The sequence below is a fragment of the Phocoena sinus genome, chromosome 1, assembly GCF_008692025.1.
Source record: "Phocoena sinus isolate mPhoSin1 chromosome 1, mPhoSin1.pri, whole genome shotgun sequence".
Lineage (NCBI taxonomy): Eukaryota > Metazoa > Chordata > Mammalia > Artiodactyla > Phocoenidae > Phocoena > Phocoena sinus.
The window spans coordinates 80,533,396-80,545,620 of NC_045763.1; positions in this window are offsets into that span (position 1 = coordinate 80,533,396).

Here is a 12,225-nt window from a genome sequence, read left to right on the forward strand (position 1 = left end):
AAGAATTTACAATATTTACAATAGCCAGGACATGGAAACAACCTAAGTGTCCATCAACAGATGAATGGATAAAGAAGATGTTGCACATATATACAATGGAATATTACTCAGCCATAAAAAGTAATGAAACTGAGTTATTTGTAGTGAGGTGGATGGACCTAGAGACCGTCATACAGAGGGAAGTAAGTCAGAAAGAGAAAAACAAATACCGTATGCTAACACATATATATGGAATGTTAAAAAAAAAAAAAAAAAAAAGGAAAAAAGGTCAGAAGAACCTAGGGGCAAGACGGGAATAAAGATGCAGACCTATTAGAGAATGGACCTGAGGATATGGGGAGGGAGAAGGGTAAGCTGGGATAAAGTGAGAGAGTGGCATGGACATATATACACTACTGAACGTAAAACAGATTGCTAGTGGGAAGCAGCCGCATAGCACAGGGAGATCAGCTGGGTGCTTTTTGACCACATAGAGGGGTGGAATAGAGAGGTATGGGAGGCAGGGAGATGCAGGAGGGAAGAGATATGGGGACATATGTATATGTATAACTGATTCACTTTGTTATAAAGCAGAAACTAACACACCACTGTAAAGCAATTATACTCAAATAAAGATGTTAAAAAAAAAAAAAATGAAGAACAGGGAGGAGTATGTCTACTCCATTTCCCCCAAAGTGGAATTCTCCCATGTGTTCTCTTAAGTCATATTATCCAATTTAAAAAAATTGAGACATTAACTGAAATTGCATCTAACTAATATATATTTAACTTTTGAGGAATCCATGTGCTGTTATGAAGAAAAAATGAATGCTATATGGCCACAAAACATCACAGGTGCCCTGAATGCCCCCAGAGTACCTGACACAGGGCTGAGAATGTTCCAGGCACCCCATAAAAACTTGCAGTTTAATGTGTTCATTTCCAACTGTTGAATTATCAATCTGATCATGCTTCTTTGATCACTTATCTATTTTAACATGTACTGAGGCAATCATTTGGAAACAAGTTTCTAGAAAGTTCCACCCAACTGAGTTTTACACAGTATCTTTTCATCTATATGCAGGTTAAAAAATCACACTGGAAACAACAGAACTGAAAAGAAACATAGAAATTGTCTACAGACACTTGGCAACAAACTAGTCACCCATGCAGGGAGGCTTGGTAGTCTAGCTACCTCTGGTCAACTTCCAGGCAATGTCTCCAGGGGTCCCAAGAGACATAAAGATGTAAAAATGTGGACTAGAAAGGAGTAGGGTCAATTTGGGACAATTGCTACAATATGGAAATCAGTCAATAGACTTTAACTCTCATTTCTTTAAGTATTTCTATAACATTTCACTCACTTCTCAAAGGCAGGGTTCTAGCTTATTTTCTTTTTTACATTTTCTGTGTGTCTTTCAATGGAATGATCAGAAACTTATGGTTTGAATTCCTGTGCAAAGACCCTTCTGCCGAGGCCTTGCATGTGTAGTATCTAGTTTGACTCTCTCTTCCAGAGATAGAAAATGAAACCCTCACATGAGGGTTCCCTAGAATATAAAAACCACCACTTCACTGCTAGTCTTGTCACTTGGAAAGTGTTAATTGGTATGAGTTGAAGGCAGATCGTCTTGGCCTTTGTTAGTACTGTGTCCCTGTTCTTTTTTGCCATAGAGCAAGCACTGTTATAATTGAAAGGCAGCACCACAGCTTCCCAGGTAGGGATAAGGGAAGTATTGCTAATTTGCTCAGTGTCGCACCTGCTTTGCTCTTCATTAGACCAAAGGGGAAAGTCAAAGCTTCCAGGGAGCCTGCAGCGGGGAAAGAAGTGTTCCTGGACCCAGCTGTTGCCTAGGAACCCAAGCGATCCTGGAGGGCAATGGACAGTCCTTACCAAAAAACTTCACAGTAAACTGTAATCATTCGCTCCTTGTGATAAAAAGCTGTTATTCCAAATTCCTTCCTTCATTCATTCACTCATAAAAATATTACTGAGCAGCCAGGATGTGACAGGCACTACTCTAGGCACTGGAGACAGGGCTGAACAAGGGAGACAGGGCTCCCCTCTTCAGATAACTTACACGCTGGTGAGGGAAACAGATGTGTGATGTAATTTCAGTTATTACTAAAGCCACAAAGAAATGCAATGCAGGGAAGGTGACAGTGATGGGGCTGGCATGCCATTTTAGATAAGAGTTGCCAGGGTGGTCTGTCGAAGGGGTGACATTTGAGCAGAGACCTGAATGAAGTGAGGAAACAAGCAATGAAAATTCTTGAGGCAGAGATTTCACGTTGAAGTACAAAGGCCCAGAGGCAGGATAATGCTGGGTGCATTTGGAAATCAGCAAGACCAGTGCAGTAGCCGCCTTACACCAGGCAAGAGGGCCTCCTGCCCTCGGCCTCTGCTTTAGAAAGCCTTGCATATCATAAACACACAACGCACACACACACAAATGACAAAGACATTGATGCCTCCATCACACAGAAGCTGGTGACCCGCTCAGGTTACAGCACAACCTGTAATTTTAAACATTTGCCCTCATGCCTGGCTTTACCCAGGTTCCAGACAATTGTTTCTCCTATCTTCTGCTCTGTGTCCGACTGCAAAGGTTTGCTGAGCTGACACAGTCTCAGAATGCAGTGAGTGAGGGTTTTGAGACATGGAAGCACTTTGGCTTACAAAAAAGACAAATCAATTAACTTGTCAAATCCTTTTTCTCAGAAACTGTGAACACAATTGATGTTCACGCATAATGAAGGTTGTTTCTTAGTAGCACGAATTATCTCTTTTCTTGCTTCTCTTCCCATGCCATTTCCTGGTTCCTTCAGTGTGCACAAATTAGGGTGGTATTTGCAGGTTACATATGGACACTGGGAACATTTTGTAATATTAAACAATGCATATTTCTCCTAAATTTGTAGACATGTCGGCTCAGATGTAACAGGTGTGAAACATGATACTGAGACAACTAGATCTAGAGTTATGCATATTTTACACGATAAAATATTGAATAATGGTTAATCTAATTTTCAAAAAATTAAGTAAAAATGTTTAAAAATTAAGTAAAATTTCAGCTTTATTAATTTCATTTAAAGTTTTGGTAGTCATTAATTATAATGTGTATTTGCCTTTTAATCTTAATAGATAATTTGACTATTTTAGAAGAAAACTAAACTTTGAATATGTAAAAATTTTTAATCTTTTAATTTTATTTTTATTAAACACCCAGATACATGTAATGATAATTAAATTCAGATGTCTGATACTTTACAGACCTTCAGTTATATAAATCCAGAAACCACAGCTTCACACATTTTTTTTTTGCCTTTGTCATTAGAAAGGTATGTTTCCCAAAATGGGAGAATATAATATATTTTGTTTAACAGTTTACTAGCTTTATTTAATTTTTAATATTTAGATATATGGAATGTGGTCCTCAACTTTTACCTCTTGCCTGGGTCCCACAACTGTTAGGGATGAGTCTGGGCCCAGTGGGTCATGGTAAGGAGTTGGGATTTGATTCCAAGTTTGATGGGAAGCCATTAGATGGTTCTGAACTGGGTAGTGGCAACTGTAAGTTCATTCCTATTGTTTAGGACCAATTCAACTGTGATTTTTTTTGGAAACCAAGGTATCAGATGAACGATTTCTCCACCCGTCCCCCGACTCTTGACTATAAACATGAGAACGGCCATTAAGTGTCATAAGAATTCCAAAACCATCTCAGATCATACCATCACATTCAAGGAGTATCCAAGGTTTATCTTGGATAAACCTTCTGTTGAAGGTTTATCCAACACATGAGACCAGGCCGAAGTTCAGCAGAGCCTTTTTTGGTAAAGAAGGAATTTCCCTGGTACATTTGGGAGGCCTTGACTTTGCTCATGCAAACAATGGATAGAACAGACTGGTTTTCCAGAATGAATCCATGCTATATTCAGACAATATATTCTCTACAATCAGACTGTCCACTCTGAATCCCGGCCCCTCCACTTTCTAGCTATATGACCTTGAACGATTTACTTGACTCCTCTCTATCCCTAAGGAGTTTAATGATGGTATCTGCCTCATAGGACTGTTGAGAAGATCAAGCAAAATAAATTACATGCAAAATTTAGAACTGAGCCAAGCATACATTAAGCAGGTAAAAATATTAGTTATTTAGCATTATTTTCATCTTCTTGGCTATCAAGTGATAAGGCCGAAAAGGCTACGTTTCAATTCTGTGAATTTTTTTTAAATTGAGCAATTCATGAAGAAGAGGGCTTTTCACAATTGGCAGTATTCAGGCAGGGGCTGCATAATTATCTTTGTGGAAGATTGTAGAAGTAAGCACAGCCTAAGAGGGAAATTGAATTTCATGAGCTCTCTTTTAGTGTCAAGATTCTATGATTCTCACTATAAATTCAGCTTCCTAAGGGTGCTGCAGCCCCACAGAGTTTACAATATCATAGGAAAGATTAAAATGACTCACACAAAGTAGATAACGGTAAAGAGAACGCGACCCCGATGAGACGCACTGAGGGTGAATGGCTCGGTGGAGGGGTCTGTGTAGGAAGCAGGAAAGAAGACTTCATGGACAGGCGGGATTTTCTTCAACTCATAACACAGAGACACACTGGATGGGTAGAGAAGAAGGAGGGAGATGGAGGAATGCTTATGTCATGGCCCCCAAGCCGCCCTACCAAGTCAGAGTTTCACATCCCCCTGCCCCACCCTCCCCTCACTGCTGCTTATGCTGTATCCAGAGAAGCAGCTTCATCCTGCAGCTCTCAAGGGGACAGAGGCCGGGGCTTTGAGGAACATCTGTAGATGCCCGATAGCAGAGGTGAGGTGAATTTACCCTCCTTCAGACTGGGGTTTCCCCTTATCCCAGTAAGCTGCTCCGGTTCCATTATTGACGATGCTGCACAGAACCTTGGTACTCAGAGTGTGGTCCAAGGATCAGCAGCTTTGGCTTAGGAGAAATGAAGCATCTCCAGTCTAAAACATACTGAATCAGAATCTGCATTTTAACAAGAGCCCGGGCGAGCTGTATGCACATTCAAGTGTGAGGAGCACTTTTACCACAGTGGTTTTCAAATCTGGAATTGCTGAGGGAGATTCGACCTGAGGGAGCTGGATGCCCAGGTCCTTCCTCAGGCCTACGGAATCTGAATTGCCAGAGATGGCGTCTTGGTATCTATATTTTTTAAATGTGTAATTTTTAAAATTGGGAGCAAATATGATAATCAGGCTTGGAAACCATTGCTTTAGGAGAAAATCCAGGTGTAGTCTGGACACCCAGGACTCACAGAATCACCAACTAGCACCAAGTTGTACCAATTGCAAAAAAAAATATGTTGAGCCCCAAATAATTAGGAGGAACTATAGAAGTCACCCAAACTCCCCGTGGCCCTGGGGAATGCTCTTTGTAGTACTTGGCAAGGTATTTTTTTTCACCTGTAAAGTGGGGGTATTAAAGTATCTACCTCAGGAAGTTGCAAAATTCTCTTTCTCAGTGAACTAAAGCTCTTTAATTCTTGCTGATGTTGATAAACTGGACACAGCTGTTGACTTCTACCTAGAATGTTCTTCCCACAGAGACCCACATGGACCATCATGGTACTCCTTCAGCTGTCTGCTCAAACATCATCTCCTCCTGGCCAGGCTTTTCCCAACTTTCCCACATAAAAGAACACAACTTGCCACCATCATCATCACCACTTCTTATCCTCTTGTCCCTGTCTCTATTCTTCTTCCTAGCATTTATCCTTGTCTGACATTTCAGATAATTATTTGATAACTGTCTGTCTTCTACAACTAAATTTCAAGATCCACAAGAAAGAGTCTTCATCTTTCTCTTTACTGTTACAACCCCATTGCTTGAACAGTACCAAGCAAGCAAACAGTCGGCATCAGTAAATATTTATTGGCTGATTGAATTAGTCAATGCACTTTGATGAACATCCCTTGACCCTTCAACTATTCCTGATTAAAAGCTAATGGGTGTCTTCAATACACTACCCATGTATTGTCTTCTATGTGAAGCCAAGGTATGCAGCAACCTAAGTGTCCATCAATAGATGAATGGATAAAGAAGATGTGGTACATATACACAATGGAATACTACTCAGGCACAAAAAAGAATGTAATGTCGCCATATGCAGCAACATGGATGGACTTGGAGGGCATTATGCTAAGTAAAATAAGTTAGACAGTGAATGAGAAATACTGTATGAAATCACTTATATGTGAAATCTAAAAAATACAACAAACTAGTGAATAAAACAAAAAAGAAGCAGACTCACAGATATAGAGAAGAAACTGGTTACCAGTTACCAGTGGTTACCAGTGGGGAGAGAGAAGCGGGGAGGGGTAATATAGGGGTGAGAGCCAAAGGGTTATTATGGGATTATATGAAATCATGTATATGAAACTTTTGAAAATTGTAAGGTACTATAGAACTTAAAGAATCTTCATTCAATAAAATATTTTAAAAATAAACTTTAAAAAAAAGCTAATAGGTCTCTTCAGTATACTACCCATGTATTGTCTTCCATGTGAAGTCTTCCTGATAGACTTCTGCCCCAGAGAGAACTAATGATCTCCTCCTTTGTATTATATATTCTTCCCTCCTATTATTCATTAGTCGGTATATCTTTTTCAACTCCTCTATAGACTATGAGCTCCTCAAGAGCAAGAACCATTTCTAACTCATCTATGTGCCACCATTTCTAGTGCTTGTTGAATGAAAAATTAGTGAACTTTCCTACCGCAAAAGATGATCCCATATGCATATTCAACAAAAGGGTCTTTCCAATTCCAGGGTTGCAGCTGAGGAAAAAGGGAACAAAACAAAACAAAAGAGATCTTCCTAAAGAGTTACTGGTTTCCATTCCTGAATTCACAGTGTTAGATCACTTCCCTCTGTCAAGATCAAAATGAAAGTCCACTATCTTAATCATGAAGAATGATGCTAGTAAGCTTAGAGCAAGGCCAGGGAGACCCAATGCCACCAAGGGCAGAGCAAAGTCCAGAATTGAAGAGAAGCCAGTAGAATGGTTCCCAAAGCAATACTGCAGCCTCTGAATCTCCAGTATAAGGGGACCAACTGCATCAATCATTCACCAGATCTACGGTTCAATCTGCTAGGAAAAGCATGCAGAGTACATTTATTTCCAAGTGCCCAAGCTGCTGTACTAAATAATAAAGAAAAGGAGAAAGGAGACAGAATTCTATTGCTCTTTGCCTGTCAAGCTCTTCAGTCCTCACAGCAAAGGCTGCCAAGCCTGCTCTTACCCGGGACTCTGTCAGGCCTAGGAAGTCTGCTTTCCACAGGGCAGCAAGATTTGGCAAGATGGTAGTGCACCCTTACCTTCAAACAGTCTTCAATATCAATTCAAAGACTTAAATGTCAACAAGGACCTACTGTATAGCATAGGGAACTATATTCAATATTTTGTAATCACCTATAAGGAAAAAGAATCTGAAAAAGAACATAGATAGATAGATAGATGTATTAATCACTGTGCCGTACACCTGAAACTAACACAACATTGTAAATCAACTATACTTTGAGAAAATTTTTTAAAAAAACAAAGACTTAAATGTCAACATTTTGAAGGACTGATGAAAATCTACTTATGTTGCTTTAAAATTTGTCTTTACCAAATCTTTTTGTTTAAAAAACTCGAGTTTTCTTTCCTTTTAAAGAAAATGTTGCTTTTAGTATCTTGAAAAAGTCCTTCTCATTCTTACCAAGAGGTTTATATTTAAATAGATTATTTCTCTCTCACATGAGATGAAACCAGTTTCCTCAATTTTTTTCATGCAGTCAGTATTTACTGAATACCCAGGTGCTAGACTCCCCTGTCAACACAAAGGGGTTTCTTTTTAGGGCAGGAGACATTCTAATGCAGGGAAGAGAAGATCTGCCAATATGGCTGTGATAGAGAACTTAAGGCTGATAAAAAATTAAGGAAAGAAATGTACATCACCTAATCATTAATTCCAGATGCACCCAATTACTGGACTTTTGCTACTTATATACTTGCCACATATAAACATTTTCTATCTGGTCATCACTAAACATGTCCCAAGTGAAGTCACAAATTAAGCCAGCGTCAAGTCTGAGTAGGAATATACACCCTCTGCCCTGATTGCTTGTGAATGCGCTGATGAACATTCAGTTGCTATTCCCCCTTTAATTAATTCTGATGGGCTATTGATGTACCACAACTGTTTGTCCTAATAATGAGCTCCAAAATTAGAACGGCTGCAACCCACTTAGACAGCTGCCACAGAACATAAGCATTTAAAAATGCTCTTGGTCAAGGCAATGGGGTAGAAATGGCTGTAGTTCAGCAGCAAATTCACATGATTATGTCACATGAGTTTTATTTTTCCATTTCAAGCATAGTTAACATACCAGCCGTGATGACCGCAAGAGCTATTACTAGCTGTAGAGTTAAGACTGTTACTTCATATCAGTAGAGCAAGGATAAACATGCAGCCTGAAGTGTGCTAATCATGGAGCCGATATAGCAACAGGCATGGAACAATTTAGGTCAGTTCCTTGCAATGTTTAATTAGACTAATATATCTGTTTGCAATTAACAGCAGATGTGACAAGCTAATGTGTCCATGTACAGACAAATTAACCTCTGCCCGTCAGCTGCTGGGATCTGTGAGAAAGCTGCCATGTTTTGCTTCTATCCATCCGAGTCTAAATAAAACTGCAGGATAATTATAAACATAGAATGTTAATAGAATATACACTTCACGTAAAGCACTGTCCACAGGAAACCATTTTTCAGGCAGGCTTTTAACAATGACAACAAAAATGAACATCTGTATTACCCTTTATATTTTATAAAATATGATCACATAGATGATGCTTTTATTTCCCTGGTAATAGAAATGATTCCAATAATTTTTCAACCGTTGTAAAAGAGGTCTATCTTCTTCTAATGCAGTTAAGGCTTACGTCCCCGAAATTTGGTGTTATCTCCTCAAAATAGAGGTTTCTATATTATATCTAGAAGCAAAGCCCACTTCCCTACTTCAATTAATGGACATAATCCAATTCTGAAGGGAGAACTCAGGGAACAGGACATTTTCACAGTGTAGGACTTTCCAAAAACAGAGATTCTAGGTATTGGTTTTGTTTGGTCAGGACAAGGTCAGGGGCAGTACACAACTGCCCGTCATTGCTACTCCTCCCAGCCTTCCTTCAGAAAAGTCTCCACCTGCCCAAACCCGTGAAGGAAATACCCAGATTATCCCAGAGCTGAGCCATCTAGGCTTTGGCGGTGAGAGAAGAATTAGGTCTTGATTCTCGGTCTCTAAATTGTTTGCAAGGAGCCAAAGAGGTTGCATGGCTCGCAAACTACCATCTCTCAGGGGCATTTGGGGTGGAGTCCTAGAAGCTCTTAAACATGTGACATCTAGAAGTCAAACTTCCTTTCCCACCCTGTGAGCTGAAGCCAGCTCCCGCAATCCTCCCTGCATCTCTCATGCTCCTGGCCTGCTTTCACTGTGCCAGTGACCCTTGAATTTAGTAGGAGACTGGGGGTGGTGTGGGAAATGCTCTGTTACGTTGAAGCAGAGTCCAGTGACATACTCCCACTCTATCGTACAGCATTTACGTTGACAGGTCTTGAAAATCAACCATGTAGAAGCAGTACTTGGAAAGTGATTTTGGCGTTGGAAACCTCCACAAGTCAAAACTCCTGCCAAGTTAAGAAGCCCCAGCTTGAGACATAAAAACTTCAGAGGGATAAAATGGATGAATGCAAAAAGGATAAAGCCCCTGGGATTATTTAGTCTCAAGAAGAGAAAGAAATAGGTCACTTAATGTCTCTTTAAATATAGGAAGGATTATTATTCAGAAGCTGTATCTAGATGTATGAACATTTCTCTGCTGAGGATAGAACAGGAAACAATGGCTATAGCTAGAGAAGGAAAGGATATATATGTATAAAGAGGGGCTTCCTGACCCTTGTGGTTATAAAGCATTGTAATAGGATACCAGAGAGGCTGTCACATCCACTTCCCCACAGAATATTAAGAACACGACAGACACCTCTTGGTAAAAATGGTTTAGATAAAACCTCTCTGGAGGTTAGGGGACAGATCAGATGACTTCTCAGGGGCCCTTTCAGCCTATGTGTTTATCATTTTAAAACTGGACTACAACACTTTTTCAGATAAGCCTTATCTGGTAAACTAGAAGCTAAATCATTTCTTCTCCCCACCTCCCAAGCCCTGTCCAATCTTATTTTCTGTTTATTCCTTGCTTTGCTGACGCCTACTTGACACCTGCTCTTTGGGTATTGTGTGTACATTGTCATGGCATGTTATCGGGCCCACAGACACTATCAAAGACGGATGGGACACTTGCAAGGACAGAGAAAAGATGGTTTCTTAGTACACTGTGGGCTCCCAGCACTTAGAAACTTAATCTCTAACAGAGCAAGCCCTATTTTAACGATTTTTTAACATTGACTTAAATCTCAGTTCAAGATATCAAAATATTTTGCTTTCACGGTGGAAACCTTATGTCATTTCACATATGGTTTGATTTTCCTCAGACTTGGTGTTCCTTTGGAGTCACACATCCCATTTTACTTACAGCCCCGTCTTGAGTGGCTTGCGCTGGAGGAGAGCTGGGGTGGCCGCTGCAGTCCTCTGTAACACAAGGCAAACTTGAGAGCATGTGAATGATGCTTCACGATGTGAAGGGCTCTTCTGAAACCCCACACTCTTCCAGTTCCAGATGGTTGCGTGTCTTCTATAATTCAGAGTTTAAAAAAGGCATGTTGGCTTTCCAGGATGTACCCTAACAAGAGAAGGTTGAAAATTAAGAGTCTGAGATTTACAAGGCCAAGAAATTAGTTTAGGTCACCCAAGAATTACTCAGTTAAAGTCATTTGAAAAATAATTCAACATCTAAACTTATTGCCAGCAGGAGAAATTCCACTATATAAACAGAAGCAACAAAACCATCAGCTTTAAATTTAAATAAAACCACCATAGACACAAGATGCATAGTACTTACATGGATAGCAGTGCATGCACAAATAAGTAAAATAATTCATAAAATAAGTCACACTTTTCCTTGTGGAGTAGTAGGTAAAATCTTCAGCCCATACATTCATGCATGCAAAAAAAATGTCATTTTAAAATTATCTTGATTAAATTTCTTTTGAGCCCCCATCTGGTAGGATGTGGGAAACAAAATCTCGGGCTATCCCAGGTTTCCCTGTATTTCACTGGGAGATCATGATTTCTAGGACACTAGTGGGATGTCAGAGCATCAGTCGGAAGCATCTGAACCTCAGATGCTATATCATCTAGTATGTTGGGCACTCAGAATTGTTTCAGACCCCTTTGGGTAGACAGGAGCAGCTACATAATTTGTGAGGCTCAGGGCAAGATGAAAATGCTGGCCCTTGTTCAGAAATCATTGATAAGTTTAAGAGGCAGTAGGAAAGCACTGAGTCGAGTGTGAGGTCCTGTGTGACTGGACAGATCCCTCACTCACGATTCCAGCCTCCATGCAGTCACCCTACTCCTTCTGTCTCCCACTATGGGGTATGTCAGTGATAATGAGATACTTCTTCCTAAGCAAAGCACAGGGTTGTCTCTTCTCAGTAGCTCAAACCTTTTTGGAGATTCCATCTCCCACCAGAACTCAACCTGGGGTAGGAATGGTTGGTGTACAGGGCCCCCGCTCCTAGGCCCATGGAACCCAGGCTGCTTTCTTTCTCCTCATCTTTCTCCCTCCACACAGACAAACCTGTGGACTCCATCAAGTCTGGGAGTGTGACAGCCTTGGCTTTTTTCTATTCTTCTCAACATATTTTGTACAGGGGGGGCATCTGCTCATGCCCTAAGACCTTCACAGCTTAGCCTTTTGAAACTAAGCTAAACTAATGAGCAAGGTACCTTTACTCAAAGGCTTTTCTTCAATAATATGATATCTGCCATTTATTATAGAACGTAGTTTGAAACACAGAAGCTCTGTGTTGACCTTCTTTTCTCTCTTTTTACTGTGATATCCCTTTCTGAAGTAAATAAGCATTTAAATAGTCCAGTTGCTAATGGACTGAGGAAAGAGCCAATAGGTAACAGAAATGGGTGGAAAAGCAACTACTGGTCCTCAGTTTACCAATAAGGAGGTTAAATACATTGACCAAGGTCACAGAATGAATTAAACGGTGGAGCTGGGATTTTAGCCTTGCGGTTTGGGCTGAGTCTGA